We start from the raw sequence: 26,871 nt of genomic DNA, 5'->3' as shown, positions 1-26,871 counted from the left end.
GACTCGGGGATGCTTCGTATGTCATGTGCACTGCCTTGTACATGATGGTGCTGTACGATCGAGCCCATGTAGGCCCCACCACGAAAACTTCGGACGAAATCTCTATCATATGTTTGTTCCGGCTTATTCTGCAAGCCAACCCTTTGTTTTTGTTTTGAGTTGTGGTATTCGAGTTGCTTCGAAGTCAAATGTTGATTCCATCCCTTTCCTAAGTGGTGTTCTCATACTCCTATGCGAATACTAATCCTCCTTGATAATCGAGATTGTTATGCCAATCTTGTTCAACCGGTGTGCTTCTCTTCAAGTGGATCCGATCACTTCAACATTCGCAAGATTCAATCTCAGCTTTCTCAACGGTGTTTGTTTCATCCGTCTCCAAGTTGCCTTTGTTTTTCCCGCCCACCCACCCTTTTTCGTCAAGGACTCAGATTTCTTATTCAAGTATCCATCTTATTGATGTGAAGTCTCTCCATTCTTTTCTATCAATATTCTTATCCGGTGATTCTCATGAAGATTCTAACGGAGCTTCAAGTTCGTCATTCCTCATTCCTTTTCTTCTCCGGTGGTTTCAAGTCAAGCTTTGTTGATCATATCTTTTCCTCGTTTCAATGCTTACTTATGCCAGTGCACCTCTTAATCTTCCCCGCTTGCCATTCTATTGTTCTGGAGTGCTCAAGATATCTCGAAGATTCGTGTTTCCACTCTACATTCGTTCAAGTTCTTTCGAGGATGTTATCTCATTCAAGTCTTTTAATTCAACCGGTGAAATCTCTCTTTTTAATCATTCTAACGGTGTTTTCTCTTGAGTGGGCCCTAACCCACAGGTCTTTTTCCAGGATCTTACCTGACTCTTCTTATTTTCCCGGAGCTATCCTCAAATTTCTTTTCCAAGTTTGACGTAAGAATGAGTTATCATCAGTCAAATGCCTTTCTCCTTGATCTTTCAAATTCTTTTCATTGTTGGCTCAACCTCTTCATTTTGATTCTTCCGGAGTGTCTAAATAATTCTTGGTGGTGTTTCTCGTCGTCATTCTCAACATTTGAAGACCGAAGAAGAGTTTTCCTCCATATCTTATCTGTTCTCTCAGAGACTCGTGGTGCTAGCTTGTTACCATCCTCTCATAATTGTTTTGATCGTGAGTATTCTTTTCACCTATCCGGAGCAATTCAAGAGTCTTCTCAGTTTGTTATCCGAAGCCCGTCATCTAAGATTTATTCAGTCCAGCTTTCAGCTCTCATACCCTAAATCATACCGGTGTCTAAATCTAATCAGCTCGTAATCTCTTCGTTCTCATGTATCTAGATTCTCTCAAGCTTCTTCGTTCATTTTATAATTCTTCCCGGTGTTTCTTTACCTTTTCTTCAATCGTTTTTCAATTCTTACCGGTGGCTCGTTCAAGATTTCTCTTCCTTTGTTATTGTATCGATTCATTTGTTATTTCTATCCTACCGGTGGTTAGTTCAAGACCGTCTCAAGTTTGCGCATTATCTATCTTAATCCTTTCTACGAGAATAAGTAGTATGCCAAATCCATTGATTGTCATCAATTTAATTGGTGAAGGATAAGCATAATGTAATTCTTATTCTTGTTTCATCCAAGTGATTAATTTCTTATTCCGGAGGGGCACCATATCACATTCTGGGTTCGAGATGCTTTATCTTTTCTTTTCCCGGAGTTCCTAGCTCTCGCAATTACATCACCACGGAGATTCATTTAAATCATTGCAAGTCTTCACCTTGTGTTTCCATCTTCTCTTGCCTTCCGTTTGAGCATTCTTTTGTTTAACGGAGTTCTTCGGGAAGGTTCTACATGTTGGTTCATAAAGGATTTAATTTCTTCTTGAAGTGTTCATCAAGATTCTTTTCTAAGAAACTCAAGCTTTCTTCATATTGTAATCTGAGTGCATTCTTTCTATCATATTATTGGAGGTGGTATTATGCCATTCTTGATAATTTGAGTTCATGTTTCATGATTGACATGTTGTCAAAGATGAGATATTTTAAATCCATCATTTTCTTCATTGGAATTATCTTGGGTTATATTTCACCTAAAGCTTTCCTTTAAGAATTGTCGCTCTCATGGTGTTTATCAATGATCCAATTTCTTCATTTATCCTTTCCGGTGCGATATACTTTCTCGTCTCCTTGTTCATATCAATACAATTCTTTTTCCGTTAGTGGCAGAATTTCACCTCATAATTTGAGATGTATTCCATAAGACCATATCAAGCTTATTCTTTTCGTTGTTGGGTTTCCAACAACTCCGTTCGACCACTCTCCTAAGGATGCTTTCCAAGTTCATTTGTGGTAGGAGTTGTCATTTTCTTCCCCGTTCTTTTGTTCCGATGATCTAGCTTTGATTCTTTCATCCGGAGGCATTGTGATATTGCTCTTTTCAACCCATCATCTCGTTTCGTCAAAGATCATGTTCTTTTCATGCTTATCCATTTAACCGGAGTGTCGTGCCCCTTTTAAAGTTCTTTATACTTATCTAGTCTTGCATCTCTTTTCAATCGGAGTGCTGCCCAAAGTTGTTCTTCTTTGTTTCCTCTTTGCTAATGGAGTGCTTTCAACTTCATTTATCTCTGTTGTATTCTTTTCTCGATATGGCTCAACATTTTCAAGGTTCTTTGGTTTCACTCGTTTGTCAAAGAAGCAACTTAGTTTTACCTCTTCTCTTTCTCTTCCGTTTGTCCCTCCGGTGCCATTCTAGATCTCGGGACGAGATCCTCTCGTAGTGGTGGAGTGTTGTGACGCCCCGAGACCGTTGTGCCAGGTGTCGTCCAGTTATTCGCTATTGTTGCCTTGTCATTTGCTTGCGTGTTGCATCTTGTCATGTCATCATATGCATTGCATCATCATGTTTTCAAAACTTGCATCCGTCCCGGTCTCCTCGTTCCGTCCGTTGTCCGTTCTGAGCCCAGACACACTTGCACGCGCCCGCGACATGTCCGAAATATTATTTTATAAGTGGCCGAAAATGTTCTCGGAATGGGTTGAAAGTTGGCATGCGGTGTTGTTTTGTTGTCAGTAGACCGCCTGCCAAGTTTCATCGCATTCGGAGTCCGTTTGATGCCCCAACGGATAACTATAGCGGCAGTATAGCCGGTCTAACGTCGGACGTTTTCGGTCTCCGAAAACTGTTGTCGGGCTTTCCCTCTCTTCTCTTCTCTCAGCTCGAGACCGTCTACACAACTCACTACCTACCGCCAGGTCCAACCTAACCCCTCTCGTCAGCCCGCAGCCCCCCTCGCGCGCGTCCGAAAGTTGTCCCGAACCGACCCGGGGAGTCATCACCGTTGTGTCCGGATCATCCCCAAACATCTACAAAACGTCACCGTTTTCTCATTTGGTCTCCCTAAGCTTTTATTTCGCGACCGTCTGTTTAAGATCGGAGGGACCAAATGCCCCTATCCGAAAATCCTTTTGCTATATATATCAGACCAGACCCTAAAACCTAGGGGAGCTGTCCCATCCATCAATCCCCATGCCGCCGCCACCTTACTCGTTTTCCCCATCGATCCAATCCATCGATCCACTACCGATTCCCCATCCAACCACGTGCCCGAGCTTCCTCGCCTGAGTTCAGGGAGCACGAGCCCTCGTCAGCGTGCCGCCCGGCGAGCCTACCGGCCGGCGACTTCGAGCTCGTCAACCCCGTCGCCGCCGACGACCTCATCCACCAGGGCATCGCCCTCATCCACCAGGCCAGCCCACCCGCTCTTTCTTCCTGTCCTCCTCTTCTTCTCGTCTCTCCCTTCTCTAACCTCTCCCTCCCTCTCTTGTGCCATAGGAGCAGCGCCATGGAGGACACGCGCCCGAGCTCCTTGAGCCTCGCTCGGAGCGGCCAAGCCATCGGAGCTCCGTTCCCTCTGCATCTGCTCCGTTCCCTGCCTCGACGACCTTCACCGCTATCGGATCCGGCGAGCTCCGCGTCTGAAGTTGCTTCTTGCGTCGAGCACCATGGATTTCCTCCGCCGCTCATCGCTGCCATGGGACACCAGCTCCCCTGACCGATCCACGCCGCTGACCAAATCGAGCTGCCCCAGGGCCCTCCGTCTTCAGCTACGTTCGATCCGGAGGATCCCGGCCAGTGGTGCCCGCGTTGAACCGTCCCTGCCCAGCACGCCTGTAGCCACTGCCGCATCATGCTCTGCATCGAGCTCCAGCGGGCGCCGCGACCCTGCCTCGCTCCCATTGACCTTTCGTCTGGGTCGTTTCCATCCAGCCGGCCTGCGAGGCCTCTCCACCAGCTGGGCCGCGCCACGGTGAGGCCAACCCCAGCGCTGCCTGGCCTCTTCACTAACTTGGGCCGAGGCCCATGGTGAGCTCCCAGTGCCCACCAGTTTCAGCCTGCGCCTTTTTTTCGTTTTGGCAGTTTTATCATTTATTCCTGAGACAACAGTTTTGCAGAAAAGTCCCTCTAGATCATGCATTTAATATCTCCACAGCCGTGCATCAGTTTAAAACAAACTTAATATGAAAGTTGCTTAGAATTTTGTCTAGTTTAATAATATGCAACTTTCATCCATGTTTGAAATGTCTAAAATGCAGTTTGATTAAATTTGCCCCTATGCCATGTTAAAATGATTTAATTCATAACTAAATAACCGTAACTCGGTTTGTAATAAACTTTATATGTAAATGGGGTAGAATTTTGCCTAGTTTATCATGGTGACCTTTATTTGCATGTTAAACAACTCTAAAATTGTGTTTAGGGCAGAACTGTACCAAATCTAAAATATGCTATGGGGATTTACCAGAATTGTTGTTCGTTGCTTCCGGCCTCATTTAAACTTGACTAGATAGGTAGTTTTACTTTGCTTCACCCTCTTGCCATGCTAACAACATTTAATCTTGTTGGGTACCTAAACGAGAGAGAACTAAATAAGTCATGTGGTGTTTTCCTCAATATGCAACTCGTTGCATATTGAGCTCCACTTAATTTGTAGGATTGCTTGTGCACTTTACCATGCCATGCTTCATTAAACCGGACATGCATCATACTTGGTTGTGCATCATGCCATGTTATGCTTGGTTGTTTACTATGTTGTGTGCTTCTTTCCGGTGTTGCTTCTTCGGGTTGGTTCCGATAACGTCGCGTTTGTGAGGATCCGTTCGACTACGTCCGTTTGTCTTCTTCATGGACTCGTTCTTCTTCCTTGCGGGATTTCAGGCAAGATGATCATACCCTCGAAATCACTTCTATCTTTGCTTGCTAGTTTGCTCGCTCTTTTGCTATGCCTATGTTGCGATACCTACCACTTGCTTATCATGCCTCCTATTTGTTCAACCAAGCCTCTAACCCACCTTGTCCTAGCAAACCGTTGTTTGGCTATGTTACCGCTTTGCTCAGCCCCTCTTATAGCGTTGTTAGTTGCAGGTGAAGATTGAAGTTTGTTCCTTGTTGGAACATGGTGATTGTTCCTTGTTGGAACATGTTTACTTGTTGGGATATCACTATATATCTTATTTAATTAATGCATCTATATACTTGGTAAAGGGTGGAAGGCTCGGCCTTATGCCTGGTGATTTCTTCCACTCTTGCCGCCCTAGTTTCCGTCATATCGGTGTTATGTTCCCGGATTTTGCGTTCCTTACGCGGTTGGGCTATAATGGGAACCCCTTGACAGTTCGCCTTAAGTGAAGCTCTTCCAGCAATGCCCAATATTGGTTTTACCATTCGCCACCTAGCCTCTTTTTCCCTTGGGTTTCGCGGACTCAAGGGTCATCATTATTTTACCCCCTCCCCCGGGTCAGTGCTCCTCTGAGTGTTGGTCCAACCTGTCAGCTGCCGGTGACCACCAGGGGCAACTCTGGGCTGGCCTACCCGTACCTAGGACAATCTGAGTGTGCCCTGAGAAAGAGATATGTGCAGCTTCTCTCGGGATTTGTCGGCACATTCGGGCGGTGTTGCCGGTTTAGTTTTACCCTGTCGAAATGTCTTATTGTACCGGGATACCGAGTCTGATCGGAATGTCTCGGGAGGAGGTCTATTCCTTCGTTGACCGTGAGAGCTTGTCATGGGCTAAGTTGGGACACCCCTGCAGGGATTTGAACTTTCGAAAGCCTTGCCCGCGGTTATGGGCAGATGGGAATTTGTTAACGTTCGGTTGTAGAAAATCTGAATTTGACCTTAATTAAAATGAATTAACAGCGTGTGTAACCGTGATGGTCTCTTTCCGGCGGAGTCCGGGAAGTGAACACGGTGTTGGAGTTATGCTTGACGTAGGTTGTTTAGGATCACTTCTTGATCATACTTTCTCGACCGTGCTTTGCTTACTCTTCTCGCTCTCATTTGTGTATGTTAGCCACCATATATGCTAGTCGCTTGCTGCAGCTCCACCTCATACCTTTACCTTACCCATAAGCTTAAATAGTCTTGATCGCGAGGGTGCGAGATTGCTGAGTCCCCGTGGCTCACAGATACTTCCAAAACCAGCTTGCAGGTGCCGATGAGTCCGTGCAGATGACGCAACCAAGCTCAGGAGGAGCTCGATGAAGATCTTGTCCTTTGTGTGGTTTCGTTCTAGTTGATCAGTAGTGGAGCCCAGTTGGGGTCGATCAGGGACCTTTGTCGCATTTGGGGTTCTTCTTTTATTTTGGTTTCGTAGTCGGACCTTGATTGTATCTGGATGATGTAATGTTTTATTCATGTAATTGTGTGAAGTAGCGATTGTAAGCCAACTATGTATCTCTTTCCCTTATTATATTACATGGGTTGTGTGAAGATTACCTCACTTGCGACATTGCTTTCAATGCGGTTATGCCTCTAAGTCGTGCTTCGACACGTGGGAGATATAGCCGCATCGAGGGCGTTACACACCTCTACATCAAGCTGAACATCAACAGCAAGCTGGTACGACTACATCGCCCCAATGGAAAAAATATCTTCGTCGAGCAGATCTACGAGAAGCTACCACTACATGCACCATCCACGCGCCAAGCTGGTGTGGAAAGCAAGCAGTTCTTCATCGTCTTCTTCAGCACGACACGACATTGACACCTGTCGCCACGAGCAAGCGACGCATCATCGTCGACACGTCGCTGCATCGCCAAAACTTCATTGCCAAGATCTTCATCACCATCATTGTTAACACACTTCCGCCGCCTCGTCCACAAGATGGACATCTAGCGTCCTCTGACAGACTATTCTGCAAGATGCCACCTCGACGACGGCAATGACCGCGTCACGACGACGACATCGACTGCGTCACCCACGATGGCACGACTGCATCGACACGGCGTCACTATAGTGACAACCCTACACGGCCACATGGTTCTGGCAAAACCGATGTGTGCTCGATGGGTTTCCTCCGATCTTGGCAAAATCGGTGGACTCATCGCTGACGGCACCCTCTGACATTCGCAAGGTGCATTGTCCACGTCTGCAGCTCCGTCGTAGCGCATATTTTTTGCGCCTTCAGCTTTGTGAGGCTTCATCATTCACGACGATTACACCATCGACCACGACTACATCGACCACGGCTACATCATCATGATCGGCTACCTTGACATCGACGTTAATGGCTTGTTCTACAGTAACACATCAGCAACAACTCCAGTCAACAGCGTCCGCGTCGTCACCAACGTCCACGCCACTCCCGCTGTGACTGCGGGAGGGAATAGAGGATAAGGCAGGAAGGCAACAGAAGGGGACGCAGTCACCATCCTAGGTGCCGACCCTCAGAGACGCACTTGATGATGGCGCAACGGAGAAGACGACGGAAGCACAAGAGTTCAAATTCAGTCGTCATCGTCCGCTTCACTCCCGCTACGACTGAGGAGGAATGTTAGAAGTATAATTATGTTTAAGTTAGAGATTAGGAGTTGGAGATAGGATTGGTTTAAACCATGTACGACTTGTCCCCTACTCCAAGTCTCTTTCCCTCATATTGTACTCTATATATACCCCATACCTGTGTCAGATCAATACAACATACAACAACAATATTAGTCATCCTACAATTTCCACACTGCCTACACGGTGAGAGTGATCGATGATCCGACAACTCTGAACAAGATCATGTACATGTGGCCTCCAGAGAACATGGTGTCGCACAACGAGCTCATCGCAATGTGGGAGAGGAAAACAGGCAGGGCTCTCCAGATGAAGTTGATCAAGTGTAGGGTACATCATCAATCATCCTACACCCAGACAGACATACGATCGAGTGTCTGTAGACCGTTGTTACAGTCGGATCTCTGACCACTCTTTCTTGACATGTGCCTGCAGAGGCAGCATACCCTCTGAAAATGTTGTTGTCCCTCTCACTCTCCATCTTCGTTAGGGGCGACCATGCCATCTTGGGCAAAATCCATCCCCAATCAGCTCGTGCTACAATCCCCAAATCAGCTCAAATTCTCGCTACAATCCTCCTCCTACTCGTGCTAATCCTGCATAACCGAAAGAAGAAATGGATCCCCCTACCCTTGATGTGGACCTCGGCAAGCATGGCCTCGGCAACGCGTCTTCAGCGGCATCAGCTCTTCACCACGCGCCTCCGCCGGTCGTCGCCGCCGGCAAGCAGGTGGACGCGTCTTCGTCTGCCTCTGCTCTTCACCATGCTTCTTCGTCTGCCTCCATCTGACCCAGCGGTCAACTGCACCCAGCTGAATGACGAGCTCAAGAGCCTGAAGAAGAAGACGAAGGTGGATTCCTCTTCCTTCTGCGCCCTATTTCCTTTTCAACCCTCCTCTCTAATCCTGAAATGCAGGTGGCAGAAGTTGGGGACTATGTCCTGGGGGCGCTCACCATCATCGCGGGGGTTGTCGTGGTGTGGCTGACAATGCGGTCCGCCGCTGCTCCACCGCCGCCGCCGCCGCCGCAGCAGCAGCAGCAGCAGCAGGAGCAGGAGGCCATCCTGCCTCCGCCGGCGCCGCAGCAGCAGTTCGTCAACAACAACCAGTTCACCATTCAGATCGGCAACAAGTAAGGAGTTCCTGTGCCGCTCCTTGCCTACTACCTCCACCGCTACTTATTAAGTGTGTCGTCCGTCGTGCATTGCTTCTGGTCAATGCATGTCAATGCGTGGCCAGCACAATTCCTCCGTCCGCCGCTCCTTGACCAGCAGAGTTCCTGTTCCAGCAGAAGAGTAGACACTGGAGCTGATTAAGTGTGTTTGAGTTTGACCAGCAGAGTTCCAGTGCTTTGTGTGTTTGAGGTCGTATAAAGGACCCGTGTGCTTTGTGTGTTTGAGTTTGTATAAAGGACCCGTGTGCTTTGTGTGTTTGAGTTTGTATAAAGGACCCGTGTGCTTTATGTGTTTGAGTTTATATAAAGGACCCGTGTGCTTTGTGTATTTGAGGTTGTATAAAGGACCCGTGTGCTTTGTGTGTTTGAGTTTGTATAAAGGACCCGTGTGCTTTGTGTGTTTGAGTTTGTATAAAGGACCCGTGTGCTTTGTGTGTTTGAGTTTGTATAAAGGACCCGTGTGCTTTGTGTGTTTGAGTTTGTATAAAGGACCCATGTGCTTTGTGTGTTTGAGTTTGTATAAAGGACCCGTGTGCTTTGTGTGTTTGAGTTTGTATAAAGGACCCGTGTGCTTTGTGTGTTTGAGGTTGTATAAAGGACCCGTGTGCTTTGTGTGTTTGAGTTTGTATAAAGGACCCGTGTGCTTTGTGTGTTTGAGTTTGTATAAAGGACCCGTGTGCTTTGTGTGTTTGAGTTTGTATAAAGGACCCATGTGCTTTGTGTGTTTGAGTTTGTATAAAGGACCCATGTGCTTTGTGTGTTTGAGTTTGTATAAAGGACCCGTGTGCTTTGTGTGTTTGAGTTTGTATAAAGGACCCGTGTGCTTTGTGTGTTTGAGGTTGTATAAAGGACCCGTGTGCTTTGTGTGTTTGAGTTTGTATTTTAATTTGATTCTTTTTGCATTAGATTAGAAATTTTATGAAGTTTCTGTAGATATCAAGTTTGACTAGATTTGAAACTTTGAATTTGAATTTTCATGAATTTTCTCAAATCACTAAATTGCCTATAATTTGAGCTAGGAGTATTCCTTTTAGATGATTCTTTTTGATATTGGTTCTTTGTGACTTTGTTTATCAGTAGTAATTAATTGGTGAATTTTATGATTATTTAAAATTAGGTTTTTACGACATTCTCTCCTTCCATTTTCTCCCACCATTTTATTTCCCGCCATTCTCTCCCTCCATTTTCTTTCCCGCCATTCTCTCCCGCCATCTTCTTTCCCGCCATCTTCTTTCTCGCCATCTTCACTTCTCAACTTATAAAACGAGCCTCATGGTGTCCACGATCGTAGATAACATCGTCTGACACGGTCTGTGTCTCCTGCGTCGGTGCTGCTGGTGGAGTGTGAAGCACTGTCTGAGAGAAGTCATAAGTGTTGGCAGCTTCGTCATCATCATCGGAGAGTGTTTCACACTAATCACTTCTCTCACACAGTGTTTCACACTCCACATGAAGGCATCATCGTCATCCTTCGTCAATGCAGCACTCCTTAGTGTGGCGGGAAAGAATGGCGGGAAAGAAAATGGTGGCAAAAAAATGCAGGGAAAAAGATTATGGGAAAGTATTTTTTTTCATGTATAAAACGGCAATGGTCGTACAGGATTTACAAGGCACTTTTAAATATAAACTCCTATGAAGCTCAAAACAAGTTTTCTAGTAGGATAAAAGAAATAAAATACAAAAAATACTACAAATAAAATAGCTACTAATAACTAAACAGAAACAAAAAGAATATGTCAAAAAAACTAAAGAAATTTTTTAAAGCAATTAAAATTAATAGAAATCGCATAAAACCTATAAAACACTAAAATAGAACTGTTTTCATAAAAACCTAATTTTAAATAATCCTAAAATTCACCAATTAATTACTACTGATAAACAAAGTCACAAAGAACCAGTAGCAAAAAGAATCATCTAAAAAGAATACTCCTAGCTCAAATTATAGGCAATTTAGTGATTTGAGAAAATTCATAAAAATTCAAATTCAAAGTTTCAAATCTAATCAAACCTGATATCTACAGAAACTTCATAAAATTTCTAATCTAATGCAAAAAGAATCAAATTAAAATACTAAAAATCCTATTTGATATGAATTTTTTAAAAAGTAGAGGGCTGAAAAGGGACTCTTTGGCCAACTGTTGGCCGAAAAGTACTTTTTGGCCAACGGTAGGCCGAAAAGTCCCTTTTCGGCCAACGGGAGGCCGACGGGGTGATACTTTTGATTTTTCTCCATTAGGATGTATAGTTTTCGAATTTGCTATAAAAATCATCATAGTTTGAAAAAAATCGTTTGTATAAAGGACCCGTGTGCTTTGTGTGTTTGAGTTTGTATAAAGGACCCGTGTGCTTTGTGTGTTTGAGTTTGTATAAAGGACCCGTGTGCTTTGTGTGTTTGAGTTTGTATAAAGGACCCGTGTGCTTTGTGTGTTTGAGTTTGTATAAAGGACCCGTATGCTTTCTGTGTTTGAGTTTGTATAAAGGACCCGTGTGCTAATGCTATCGTATTAAGGACATTCATTAGCCGATTCTCCTACGTGCATGACATGTTGCATTTGTTTTCCTTAGCTAATTCAAAGATTGAGTTGAAAAACTGAAGGTCTTGTCTCTGTATTGGCATTCTGACGCACAAGCCTCCCGTCAGGTCTGCTGGAGGGACATCTTGTTTTTTCACGTTTTTTTTTGTTTTTTTTTATTTCTTTACACATTTGAAATGTTAAATATGTATAGCAAAAATATTAACTTGTATTAGAAAAATGTTTAATGTGTATAAAAGAAAGGTTCAGCACATACTAAAAAAATGTTAAAACTTGTATTTAAAAAATGTAAATAAAGCATCTGACAAATAAAAGATTCAATATGGATGGAAAAATGGTGACCACTTATTTAAAAAATCTTATTTGGTATTTGAAAAATATTAATCAAGCATTTAAAAAATGTTAAACATGTGATATAAAAATGTATTAGATATATACAAAAAAATGTGTATAGAAAAACAATGAAAACCAAGAGAGAGAGAGAGAGAGAGAGAGAGAGAGAAACCGATGAAAAACAAGAAAGAAACAAACTAAAGCAAAAAACAAAGAATAAGAAAAGAAACGGAAAAGCCTAGTGAAAACCGAGAAAGAAATAAAGAAAACTAAAAAACAACAGGATAAAAAAGAATAAACCTAGTGAAAATGGCAAAGAAAACGGAGAAAAACTCGTGAATAACAAAAGAAAAAACAGGGGAAAATACCTTGAAAAACCATTGAAAAAATCAGCTCGTTTCGCCTCAAGTAGGTGGCGCAATGGCTAGCGGCGTTGGCTATTTTTGAGGAGATAAGGGATTGATCCCTGCGTGCTCTTTTATTTTTGAGGAGATAAGGGATTGATCCCTGCGTGCTCTTTTATTTTTGAGGAGATAAGGGATTGATCCCTGCCAGCCTGGTTACTGTATAGGAAAACCTTAGCCTTCAGTGAGTCCGGAAAATCCTATTGGACGCTCGCTGCGTCGACTTGTCGAGGCTTCACACAGAGAGCTAGCAACAACGATCAAGATGGGCCGGCCCAGTTAGGAGATAGCGCTGGCGCTGCAGCTTCCGGTTTTTGGAACCTTCTAGAAGATTCCTGAACGGTTTTGGGAACCTTCTAGAAGGTTCTTGAACCGGGTTTTCACTGTATTTTTGTTTGCTTTTTCTTTGTTGTTTTTCCTGTTTTTTTCTTTTCTTTCTTCGTTTTTCTGTTTCTTTATTTCATCTTTCAATTCCTTTTTCTTCTCTTTTTGTTTTCTTTTTGTTCACATTTCAAATTATGTTTGGGAGTTTCAACAAATCTTCCCATTTTAAATTTGTTCTCAACATTCAAAAATTCTTCGTGCTTTCAAAAATTGTTCGTGCTTTCAAATTTGTTCTCCATTTCAAAATTTGTTCTCAACATTCAAAAATTGTTCGTGCTTTAAAAAAATTGTCCGTGCTTCTAAATTTGTTCTCCATTTCAAAATTTGTTCTCAACATTCAAAAATTCTTCGTGCTTTCAAAAATTGTTCGCGCTTCCAAATTTGTTCTCCATTTCAAAATTTGTTCTCAACATTCAAAAATTGTTCGTGCTTTCAAAAATTGTTCGAGCTTCCAAATTTGTTCTCCATTTTAAAATTTGTTCTCAACATTCAAAAATTGTTCGTGCTTTCAAAAATTGTTCGAGCTTCCAAATTTGTTCTCCATTTCAAAATTTGTTCTCAACATTCAAAAATTGTTCGTGCTTTCAAAAATTGTCCGCATCGTTTCAGAAACTGTTCACCTTTTAATGTTTTATTCACAAAACCAAAAACATTTTGTTTGAAACAAAGTTCCCATTTCCAAAATTTGTTCACAAATACAAAAACTGTTCACATGTTTAAATTTTGTTTTTGCAAATGCAAAAATGTATGGGAATTTCAAAAAAATGTTCCAAATGTTGTTCACAAATTCAAAGCAACATTTTTGAAAGCGCGTCCATAGCCACTGTATAAAAAAATTGTTCTCTAACAAAATGTTCGTACTTTTAAAAAATGTTTATGTTCAAATTTTCTTCTCAATTTCAAAATTTTGTTCTCTAAATTCAAAAAATGTTCGGGATTTTAAATGTTTGTTCAAAATTTAGAAATATTCAGTAAATTTTCAAAAATTGGTCGTTTTTGTTCGTAATTTCTTAATTTGGTCCGTAATTGAAAAAAGTGTTCGAAAGGAATTCTGTTCGTAATTTCTTAGTTCAGTTTTCGCCACTCCTTTTAGTTCTTTAAAACCGGCACTACAAGTTTGTCAACAACTATCTTTGCTCGCACTGGCAAAACTTGTTGCCTGCATAGCAGGAGATCAGCGGATCGACTCCCAGTTCTCTCATCTGCTTAGTTTTTATGCGCATTTTTCTGCCCGAACGCTCGCTTCAGTTCAGCCGCAATGGGCCGGTCCAGTTCAGGCGCACCCTGTGCGAAGCGACCGCAATTTGCCGCAGAACGCGGCGAATAGGAGTTCCCAGTGAGTCCAGCTGTCGACTCGCAGAAGTGGCGAGCAAGATGGCCGGCCCATGTGCGCGGCGGGCCACAACCTCTTTCTTTTTATTTTTTTTCCATTTTCCATTTTATGTTTTTCTTTTTTCTTTATTTTGTACATTTTTATACTTTGAAAAATTCTAAATGTACATATTACAAAAAAGTCCACAAATAACATCTAAAGATTGTTCAACAAGAATTTGAAAAAAGTAGAACAAGTATTTGACATATGTTAATCAAGCATTCGGAAAAATGTTGAATGTGTTTATAGAAATGATGTTATTTTTTTATCATGTATATAAAAAAATAATCAAGAATTTTAAAAAAATGTTGAACAAGTATTTGAAAAATGCTAATCAAACATTTGGGCAATTTTGAATGTATATAGGAAAAAATGCTGACCATGTACTAAAAATTGATGAAAAAAATTGATCATGTATATAAAAAATGTTAAGCAAGCATTTGAAAACATGTGAACAAGTGTTTGAAAAATGTTAATCCATCTGGAAAATGTTAAATGTGTATATAAAAAAATTGACTATGTATTAAAAAATTACAAAAAGTTTGGTCATGCGTTCAGAAATGCTAATCAATCATTTAACAAAATATTGAACTGGTGTTTGAAAAATGTTAATCAAGCATTTAAAAAATGTCAAATGTGTGTATAAAAAATGTTGACTATCTATTCCGAAAACCTTAATCTTTTTATTTGAAAACTATAAATTAAGAATTACAAAAATGTATACACAAAATGTTGACAATTATTCTAAAATCTGGTATTGTAGTTCATAATTGTTATTCAAGCATGTGAAAAATTTGTCTAAATAAATGTTGACCATGCATTAAAAAATGTGAAACTTGTATTTCAAAAATGTAAAACGTGTAATTGAAAGATATTCTTGACTTATACAAAAAATGTAGAATGGAAACCAAAAGAGAGAAAAAAATGAAGAAACAATGAAAATTTGAAAAGAATTAAAGACAAAGAATACGAAAAATGGAACCGAAGAAACAATGCAAAAAAGAAGCAAAACTATGAAAATCAATTAAGAAGCAAAAGATAAACAAAAAATATTGAAAACCAAGAAAGAAAACAAAAGAATGAAGAAAAAGCAGAAAATGAGAGAAAACAAAAATGGATAAAAAAATGAAAGAAACAAGGAGAAACCAAAAGAAAACCAAAACAGAAAATAAGGAAACCGATGTATAATGATGAAAATATGAAACTCAGAGAATAAATAAGAAAATTGGATAAAAACACTGAACAGAAAAGGAAAAAGGAAGAAAAAGGAGAGAACAATAAAAACACGGGTTATTTCCCTTCAAGTTGGTCACGCCTCGTGTATTAACACTAGCTTGCCCTTGGCGTGATGTCCATCGAAGCCTCTAGGGATTGATCAAAATCACTAATGAACGAGTACTTTTTTCAAAGGTCAATCCCAACTTTCCAGGTTGCGACAAGTGACGCACTGCATGCGAGCCACTTGTCGCAAATTGACAGTTTCCTTTTCTATGTAGATTTGTTTTTTCAAAACATTTTATCTCTTAAACCGTGTGTTCAAATCTCCAACCATTTTCACTGTTGGGTTCCTCACGTCGAGATCTTCAAAATTAAATCATATGTCGATAGGTTTTGACGAAATTTTTATCCAAATAAGGACAAGAAAACCACACCGGAAGCACATTTTTCCTTTTGAGAAATCTGTTTCCAAGAGGCGCGGCCATGCCTGTCATGAAAGCAAACCCATGCCTCTCGCAGAAGGAAAAAAATGCGTTGAAGGAAAACAAGTGAGTTTTTTCCTGTTTTCAAGAGGCACGACCTTGCTTCTCCCGGAAACAATTCCATGCCTCTCATGGAAGCAAAACCGTACCTCTTACGGACGAAAAAACATTTTTTTCGTTTCTGAAAGGCACAACCATGTCCCATGGGGAAGCAAAACCGTGCCTCTTGCTGAAGCAAAATCATGCCTCTGACGGAAGGAAAAAAAAAAAGAAAACACATTTTTTTTCGTTTCCGAGAGGCACGGCCGTACCTCTCACGGAAAGAAAAAAAGCTCGTTGTTTTCCCGTCTCCATGAGGCATGGCCGTGCCTCTCGCGAAAGCAAAGAAAAATGCACGTTTTTTGGCGCAATGTTTTAAATTTTTTTAATGTGTTTTGTCGAAAAGCTAAGAAAACCCGGTGGAAAACCGAAAAGCTGGAAAAAACATCTAAAAACCGGAAAACACATGTAGAAAAATAAAGAAAATAATATCCGAAAGAAATACCCAGAGCGCGACACGTGGCGGCGGCTGAGAGCGCGGCAAGTGGCATGCTCTCAGCCCACCCCAAGTGACCTTTGGAGAGGCTCCCGACGGAGCGCTCCTCGATTAGTTGCTATCGAGATTGATTCCCTGAAGCTCTCGTTTCATCCCTATATTTTTCTAGTTTTACAGATCTATGAAGCTCCGGCGGAGGCGCCGATGATCTGCAGTCTCCCGATCCCCAATACCTTCGGTCATTCCGATGTTACGGCGGCACTCTTCCCTAGCTGCACATTATGCAGCCGCTGCCGCCTTCAACATCCTCCTCCGCCGCAGCTGCCGCATCGATACTAATCGAACGCACTCGTCAGCGAGTGGTGGAAGAACAGATCCGAGGACTTAATCAGCTAATCGGCACAAGCGGCAATACTATGTACGTACATGGTAAGCAGCGATTTCTTGCACACCTTCTGCCTAGTAAACCATAAGCTGTTTTGAAATCTAAATATCTAATGTCATATGCTGATATGCATACGAGATACCCTGCTAATCAGTAGCGTGACATCATCGCAGAACCTAAGATAATCCAACCAAGCTTCCACACGCGCTAGGCAGGCATGGCTGACCTTTCTATGGGCAGGTAGCAATTTCTAAACGAACCATTTTTTGCGGTTCAAACTAAGGATGAGTGACTTCATCTTATACCAATTATTACTACATTGAAAAATATCACGCGATGTCTGCTGCCAGACAGGTCAGGTCATCGTCAGACTGCTAACTTTGTTGAAAGTCAAATTTCATAACAGCAGACATTATTAGTTTACTATACCGTAGCATGCCAAGTCTCAAACAATTTCAAATCATGGTAATTAATATCCTTTTGGGATTTACTTTTTCTCCAGGTTTGTTGCGTACAAAGATGAAACACCACATGGTGTAGGATTCATTACTTGACTTGGCAAACTTCTAGGTAACATGTTCATTTTGCCATGGATGGGAATTAGTTTTTGGTTCTGCTGAAATGCCCAGATTTTTCGCCATTTCTTTCTCACCTTGCGAGTCCTTTTATAACCCCATTTTGGTCTCTATACAGATAGGATATTGTGCCAAAGCTATAAACATTTAACTCATGTAGGATATTGTGTCCAAGTCCTGACAATGTTGTTGTGGTGCAATATTGTCCATTTTAAGACTTCTTCAAATATATCATTAACATTCATGAAAAAAATAAATTTAGGAATGAAGTAAAAATAGAAAGACAATAAGGGGAAAAAGAACCATATACATACAAAATTACAGATATAGCGGGGCCAAAGCATGCCGGTCTTTGTAAAAACACTGAAATTTCCATGAAAAATTGAAGAGCTACTACTATATTACACTTGATTATAGAAGCCATGCTATAAGATTATACATGGAGTCCTCGTCGCTTCCTCCCTGACACGGGGGTACCTTCAGGCGTATCCTGAACCCAGTCCGGAACAAAGTAAGAGGATGAATTATAAGGAGGAATCATTGATTCCCAGGTCACTAAATTGAACTCCCCTTTTGGCCTAACACTAGGATCTTGCAGGAGCTCCCCGAGTGTGACCTTTGGTAGTTCCTTCTTCCTTGGAACTGTTGTTGAATAAGGTATCGCGCGCAGTGGATTCGAAGCATAATCTGTTAAGTGAAGCGGATAACCTTGTTCCATATGTATTTTCAGGTCCACACCATATATGGAGAGGTTCCTTTCAATCATTCTTCTGCTCTTGTTAAATAGGCAAAGCCAAAAGCGGACATTCAGGTTGTTCCTCAATACATTTGCAAATGTATTTACGATGAGAAGTGACTCTTCCATGTGCAACACCTTGGCATATTCTTGTGCTATTGGTACTAGAAGTGGATGTTCTTTTGGGTTTGCACTTCCGAATGCCAGTGTCTTGAAGAGGTAAGAGAATTCCTCGTAAGACAGATTATTGAGAAAAATTGGCTTCACTGATCCAAATCTGGCTGATCTTTGAAGTTTACTTATGATGATCACCTTACTACCAGTAGCCAACCTTTTGACAAATGAGTGAAATGTTCTCCAGTCATTGTCATCTACATTGGTAGCAAACTCAACAACTACCAACATTTCCCCTAAGATGGTACTTTCATGCTCAAGAATCTTCAAAAGGTTTTCTCCACTCAAGTGCAAAACCGAAGAGAAGCGCGATCGCACCCTCTCATCTCTACACACGTGAGCAACCAATGTTTTCTTGCCTACTGTGCGACCACCTATGATCGGAAGAACAGCTGGTTCATCACCAGGTTGGTTCTGTTGCAACAAGAAGTTCAACAGCGTTTGCCTTTCGACATGGCGTCCAAACATGATGTTTTCATAGTAAAGATATGAATCATAAGGTCTACGCACCATGCGGTCACATCCACCCAAAAGCACAACAAACTCCATCATGTTATCCACAACACTTTGCATGCTTTCCAAGGCACCATCTAACTCAAGGTTCGCTACTTTGTCCTTTCTTGTACATGCAATTGTGCGAGTACGCTTAAGAGGAATGGCGGAAGGCAGAACAGATGAGTTGCAAACCTCGCTGATGCCTTTGTCCTGAAGACTTTGGTAGCTGAAGGTGTCAACAACATGGTAGCCTTGGTACATGGCCTCTGAAAGTAACTGGAGCTGCATCATCATCCTGGAGTTCATGATGTATCTCCCATCTGCCTCTTCAACGACCATGTGTACTCTCATTAGGAGATTCTTCAACCTCTCCACCTTCTCCTCCAATCGGACATGGCTTGAGTAAGAGTACTTGTTTACCAGGAAGGAGATGAAGCGGCTAACAAATTCGCTTGCAACTGCAGATATGGCGACATCCATGTCAAGTTCACCGCAGTGTTGTAGGAGATTTATGATGGACGAAGTATATGAGGTTTGTGATGGAATTTGAGAGGGAAGCTGATCTCTCATGATATATTAGTGGTGAGCTGAAAGGACAAGAGATTAATTTAATTAGAATGACAAATTGGCCAACGCCAAGTGTAAGATGAGAAGTCAATCAATTCTATGAATTCAAGGATAGCTCCAATATGCTTGAACGTTCAATGCTTCTAGTGTTTGACTGTAGTTTTTTGAGGAGTGTTTGACGATAATGCATGAGAAGGACATGCCAACTACCATGATGTGCCCTCTATGCCCGTTTCATGGAGTAGCTATATATGTTCTTGTATCTTTTAAAGAGCAAGCTTATCTTGTGTTTCAGACAAAGGAATCACAATCATGTGAACACAAAAAATTGACTGGTATTCGGTTCCATGTTAGTATTTCTTTTCCTTATCACTATTGGTTTTGATATACCTAAAACTGACGTGATCACGGAGCCACTAAAATCATTTGTCACAGAGATAGATCTTGTCTTTTGATTTGCATTGTAGTCTATAGGCAATATAAATTATCTATTTAAAACAAATATTACTAGGTTAAATACTGAATAAAGTTATAATTTATAACTTATTCTCAACCTTTGGCTATTTAATACAGTAAATTAGTTGGGCACATAGGGAGAAAATTATCTGGTGCACCAGGGCTTGTGCTTCGCCTTCAATATTGGCGTGCACAAACTGCTGTTGTAAAACATGCTATGCTTGCGCTAATAGCATGCTGCTACACTTCCCTACCTGCATGTTTGCTGCTACACAGCCGCTACTGCTACCTTTGCCGTCTCTAGTAGCTCGTTCGGTGTCCTCCGCCACCACTGCCGCATCGATACCAATGCACTCCTCAGTGAGGTGTCCAAGAACAGGCTACTGAAGAGTCACAGGAGCGGCAGTAGTACATGAGTACATGTACATGTAAGCCAGCAACTTCTTGTAAACCTTCCGAATAATGTTATTAGAGTGCAAACTGTTGTGAAATCTGAATATCTTTCTATGGGCATGCAGCAGTCTCTGAAACGTATCAATTTCTATGAGCACCAGTTTCTAAAGCACACAGATTTGTACAGTCCTTGTCCTTGCACCAGTTTCTTGTACACCTTCCGACTTGATGTTTCCTTATGTCCATGTGTCATTCCATAACCTCATTTTGGTTCTCAGTATATACATGGATCCTAGGTCCTTCTCCCAGCCGACCATGTCCAAGAACATCATGACAGCTATAAACATCGAGCCTCCGATAGGATATTTTCTCAAGGTCCTGACAGTAGTTCTTTTGCATTGTTGCCATTGTAACAGTACCAAAGTAGAGCTCTTTATCTATCTCATTAACAGTCGGATGAAAAGAATTTATTGTTTGAGAAAAGGTTGCTACGTGTTCATAAGAAAATACGGTTACAACACCACACGTACACCCAAGCAAGGAGAACATTTGTCTAGGTACAATTGAAGAAAGGACTCCAAAACAAAAATATAGTGCAAACAAGTCCTTGAAGGTCCCTCCACATAGAAAAGCAACAATCCACCACCGTCACCCACCATCCACGAAATAACGCCAGAGGGGAAGGAGATGAAGATCCAATACACCCAAAGCCGAAGGAGCACCATTGCGACCAGAGTCTCTTTCTGAGCCGAAGAACGCATCCACAGCGAATGGCAGAACAATTTCCAATGTGGCATGTCGGCTAGGAGACACTCCCGTGCTACCCTCCGGATTTCAGCGCCGTTGTCTTCATCCGATATGAAGTCGAAGAAGAGCATCAAGGCTACCTGCCACCGTCCGCCAACCGAGCACCGGCACAACCCATCCTCTTGCTTAGTTCGCCATTGCCCCTGATTGGAACAACAACTATCAACCCATACGATTCTCATTTTTTTATAGATTCTCAAAAAAAAAAACTATCGACCCATACATGGAAAAACTAGCCTCGCCGATCTGACTGACCAGCGAGGGACACGAGCCATGGACCTGTCGGCGCCGCCTAGGAGAGGAGCACCGAGATGGGGGAAGTCGAGGAAAATTTATTCGACGGAGCAACGCTACCGCCGCAATCGAAGCCGCGCCACCACGAAAACTATTCCTAACCTATCTACAACCAACGCTGAAGCACCAGGGATCTCCACACCTCTCTGCCGCCAGCGCAGCAGACAGGAGGAGGGCGATCCCACGGGTTCGTCGGCGGCGATTGAGGTTGGGAAGCTGTTCTCCGCCCTATTTGTGGCTCACGGGAGAGAAAACTGGGTCCTGGGGAAGAAACTGGGTAAAATATGCTTACTTTGGGCAGGTTGAATACGTAGGAATGGAAATAACAGATACAGAGATCGAGACAAAAACTATATACATACAAGGTGACGAAACTGGAAATGTCATGGAAGAATAAAAGAACGGCTACAGTTACACAGAAGCCATGTTATAAGACAAAAGAGACAGTGGATAGTGGTTTGTTGGAGCTCGGGCTCCATGCCATGTCTTATCCTTATCCTTCAACATAGCTTTGAGATCCATGCTAGTCAACTAACTTACTACATGAAAGTTTCTCTTTTTTGTTTCTCCCAAATGAAACAACATATGGACTTTAAACTTTGCGGGTCAAATGAACATTAGAACTTCAATGTGAAAAAACTTTCGGATTTTTTGGGCCGACAAAAATATATGAAATGAGATATTTTTTGAGTAAAAAAGTTATTCGAAGTATTCATGATCCACGAAAAAATCCAATAGTTTGTTCCCACATTATAGTTGGAATGTTTTGTTGTCCTGCAAAGTTTTAAGTTCATATGTTGTTTTATTTGGGATAAACAAAAAAAGACAAAAGTTCATGCACGGATCACGATGGGGAAAATGGGTGGCTATATTAAAGGGACCATGGAGCCTGAGCTCCACTAGAACTTCTAGAAGAGACATGCCACGCCACTTCTTCCGACAAGTGAGTACCTTTCGACATATGCAGAACAATAAAGTGAAAAAAAATCAAATGTAGGGAGGAATCTTTGATTTCCATGACAGTAAATTGAATTCTCCTTTTGTCCTAACACTTGGATCTACCTGGAGGTCCCTAAGTGTCCCGCATGGTAGTTCCTTCATAACTGGAACTTTAGTTGTACAAGGTACCATGCGTAGTGGATGCAACTGGCATTGTTCCATAAATACATTCATGTGAATACCATATATGAGATGTTCTTTTCGATCATTCTTCTACTCTTGTGTAATAGGCAAACCTCATGTTGTTTCTCAGTACATATGCAAACGATTTTTTGAAGCCAAGTGACCCTCCAGTGCGCAACTCCTTGGCAAATTCTCCCGCTATTGGTATTAGTTTGTAGTGTTCTGTCGGATTAATGTCAGTATCATGAAGAGGAACCATAAGGCTTAACTAATCCAAATTTGGCTGATTTTTGAATATTACTTACGACAATCACCTTGCTACATCTAGCCAATCTTTTGACGGAAAATTTTCTAACATTAGTTACTAATATAAAAGGTAAATTTGTGCATCATATAACTCAACATGGCTTTTCCCCATAATACTATCAGCTATAATTCCATAAAAGCATATGAATATAGAAATGATGTTCTAAGATGCACAAGGAAGACCATGTCAAAATTTTGAATAACTATGTAGTATGCAAATTTCGCAAAACAGTTAGAGAACTTCACAAGATAATATAAGAATCATTTTTTCATATAGATGGCACGACAAGTCCACTTGATTAGCACCGAGCTCCATTAATTAGACCGAACTTGCACGTTTGTGGCTTTCATAGTTTCCTCTAGGCAGATTTTGGACATCACTGCTTCTCTTTTGCGTGCCTTGCGACAAACGCTGAAAAACTTCACCTAGGTTGGCATGTTATGCCAAAAAAAAGGTGGCCATATATATAATATATGATGACTTAATATGCTCCTTTTCAGAAAATACTACCCTCATTTCCGTGCAGTACATTTGCGAACATACTCTGGATAGTTGCATAACAAAGGGAGTACAATACATGTTCATAAGAGTTGCATGGCAAGCCTAGTACAATTGTTGTATTTCCGGCGTAATTAAGGCTGCTCGTAGTGGGAAGTATCATATACTAGTATATGCTACTAGTGTATGATAATACCTCCATAGTGTATAGTATCACAAGTTAGTATTTTAGATGACAAATTTTGTTCTGGTTGACACATAGTAGTACATCATGGTATGATACCGAAATCTCTCTTTCTTTATTTAATTGTATGGCATGTCAGCCAAGTTGTCTAGTAGTTGGCATGCATGATACTTGATATGATAGCCCCTACAAGAGGTTTAACTTGCTGGAAATTTGGTTAGTTAAATACAATATTTAAGCACACCAGGGATGTGTACACCATATAAATAATCAACCCAGTTTATGGACTTGGGATCAAAGTCAAAGTAATATGCTCCATTGTTAATTTGATCATCCTTATTCATTGCTGTCCTTAGCTTCACCAAGTTCGTGTCTTCAAAGCTTCACAGGATTGATAAAATCAAGTCAAATAACAGGATTTTAATGTTGATGTGCATCTTGATATGTAACTGGACACACTGATGTACTGTGTAATTGCCAAAGTAAACCAAAATAACATTTTGACACATTTTGAAGTTGCTTACCACCCTTTGAACAAGGTGTATGGTGCGTAGAGCTCGATCATCTGCATTATGAAACTATATTTTCTGTTGAGCTCGTTGTAGCATTCTGAGAAAATGCCGCAGAGTGCGATGCTCACTAGGCGAAGCATCTATCAGGCCAATCGTATGAAAGGCACATAACATTAATTACATTCATGTGGCATATGCAAACAACTCTTGCACGTTGAGATGGTGAACTGACCTTGAGGGGAAGCTTGTACTTGATGGCCATGTACAATCTCAACTACGTGAGAGTGCTAAAGAATCGCATCTTCTTCAGTTGAACACGCTCACCGTTCCCCTTGCATGGCGGGTTCTCAAAGAAGTAACGGTGCATTGCATCTATGACTAGGGCTGAGGGTGCTGGGTTGCTTAGTGACGAAGTTACAATGTAGATGATCTGACCTTTTTGATCATCTGAGTGTGCTGCCATGGCAACCATCATAGCATTCACCACCATGTCCACCGGAATCTGTCCAAACCACCCACCAATACCAACAACACATCACATATAGCTCGTCAAATGGTTCCTTGGGCATATGTTTCCTTCCAAACTTTGGTTTATGATTTGTGAACAAACTCACCATGTCGAGTATTAAATCAAGGTTGCCTAGAAAGAATGGTAAGGTCTTCTTGGCATAACCCATGATCACTGCGTCGACGGTCCTGCAAAATATACAAATGCTCAGTAATCATTCACTGTCCTTGTGAAGGATCAAGAATTCGATTTTGAGTTTCAACACCTAATTCCTTCCATCCATCCGGGCAATGGCTCCTTGAGTGTACTGGTTATGATGCTGGGCGGATGATGACCACCGGAAAGTCCCCTCGCAAGAGCCCCATCATCATCTCCCCCATTCCCTTAGTGAAGACATAGGTGTTTGGCCACCCAAAGTTTCGCGCCCTTCATTCATTGGTGCATAAGCATGAGACAAATGCATCAACGTCAGAAAAGAGTATGAATGCTTAAGTATGTTGTTGTTTTCCTTTCTGTAAAGTTTTCTATGTCTGACCTCTTGAGGCCAAGTTTCTTCATGACTTTCCTCTCGTCTTTCTCCGTGGAACAGGCATCCTGGTCTCTTTGATCAGATTTAGCTCGGATTCGATATCCAAATGTGTGCCCACCCTTAGTGTCTCACCCATGAAGAATGGCTTCTCTGCTATTAGGCCTTCTTGTTCACCAACTACATAGGCTGTTCAAGTCATATAGATATCACTTAATGAGTTTCAATTCATAACTGCATGATACACAAACCAAAAATCTATAGATTATATACAGTTCTATTGGTTTTGATTCACACCCGTTGAAACATGAAGCAACACCTTGAGCTTAATACACTTCTTTGCAAATGCGCAAACATGCTTCACTCCCAAGACGTTCACATCGAAAGCCACATCATATCTGAAAAAATAACATCACATTTTGAGCAATTATATGGTATGTATGTAATTGTTGTAACATTATGCCAGCAATACGCGACCAGGAAACACTTCAAACCTTTCAGAGAATTTCGTAGTGGCAGCTACGTTGACAATAATGTCTATGTCCTTCGACACTTCTCTCAGCTTGGTAGTGTCTAGTCCAAAGTCCTCATGCATGATGTCTCCCATCAAAGGGCAGATCTTTTCTTCGACGAAATTATGGAACCCCACACCATGTTCTTCTTTGAGCACTTGAAAGATCTCCCTCCCTATGACCTGAATATTCCAGGATATCGTCTGTATACTATTAACTACTCACTCTGTAAACTAATATAAGATCTTTTACATCACTAAGGTAGTGATCTATACCCCCCCCCCCCCCAACACACACACACACACAAATATGTTTGTCAAGAGGTTCCTTCGGATCACACAAAGATGGATAGATTGCAAAATATATATCTGTATTCCGCAATGCACTTACACCTGCTCCCTCTATATTTCTTGGTGGGAGAAGGTCAGTATTCACTTGAAAACAGATTGTCAAGAACATACTGACATCAATGTCAAGAAAGTGTACTGTTAGCAGAAATGACAGCTTGAAACAAATAATTCACCTCATTTTGAATCCGAAGCTTTGCGGATTCAACATCGGAGGCCTGAATCAAGAGGAGCAGCTTCTTGACATCAGGCTGAACCCTCAATATCTTCTCAACAAGCACTATCCACAAATCATGCAAGAAAGAATAATATACAAGACTCTCAGATATGATCAGCAGTTCAACACACATGATTAATGAACACATATACCTTTTCCTAGGAACCCCGTTGATCCAGTGATGAGGATGCTCTTGCCCCTGAAGTATTCTACAACGCTATCCACATCCATTTCACCAATCATTGCCGTGGACTTTTGCTTGTCTCGAGAGAATGTTGGGTGTTGTCAAAAGAATCACAATGGGTTTATATTTATACGGAGGGGAGGAGGATTGGTTTCAGAAGACAATTGGAACAAAGCAGCAACGTGGGTCATGTGTTGATGGGAATCTCAGCGCCAACTGCTTGCTAACGAACTACACCACGATTTTCTTCTAAAGATATATAATGAAGACATGGGCCATTATATTTATTTTATTTCTAGTCGTTATCATGCAAGAGGGCTAAGTATCCTTTCGGTAAATTACATTGGATGACATATCACATATCTAAAATGTTCTCAAACTTTTTCATATCTCAAGTGTTACTGAACAGTTCATACTGCCAGGGTTGACTGAAACCCCTCGACTAGTCGAGACTAGTCGCGGCTAGTCAATTGGCCAGGCTCGACTTGTCATGAGTCTACGTCAGAATGACTCATCGACTCAAAAATCGTGACTGAACCTAACCTGGCTTCCCCTAGGCCCTAGCTTTGGCAGAGAGTCTAGTTTTTGCTGGTTGTCTCAGTGGCTCCATGTCTGGATCGCCCTGCATGCTCTTGGCTAGCTAGAACCATTTGGGTGTACTGGGTTGTAGCCTAGTAGTAAGGTGGTGGTATGCCTTTGCCGTATCTCATGTCCATTTTTACCTTAATCAAATTTCACGGGGTTCCTCCTCCGTTGATTCATTTTATTCATAATTTATTAATTTAAAACTGGCAATGAAATGTTCGTTGTAGTCTTGGAGACTGCAGACGGATGTG

The 26,871-nt window shown here is 41.7% G+C and overlaps 1 pseudogene; it reads right to left on the bottom strand.

Annotated features, from left to right (window-relative positions):
* Nucleotides 1–23,450: 23,450 nt before the first annotated feature.
* On the bottom strand, nucleotides 23,451–26,094 carry LOC123057501 (probable fatty acyl-CoA reductase 5; annotated as a pseudogene).
* Between the last annotated feature and the right edge of the window lie 777 nt (nucleotides 26,095–26,871).

The sequence above is a fragment of the Triticum aestivum genome, chromosome 3A (assembly GCF_018294505.1).
Source record: "Triticum aestivum cultivar Chinese Spring chromosome 3A, IWGSC CS RefSeq v2.1, whole genome shotgun sequence".
NCBI classification, from domain to species: domain Eukaryota; kingdom Viridiplantae; phylum Streptophyta; class Magnoliopsida; order Poales; family Poaceae; genus Triticum; species Triticum aestivum.
Note: the sequence above shows the minus strand (reverse complement) of the source record. Positions and strands in the feature narration are given on the sequence as shown.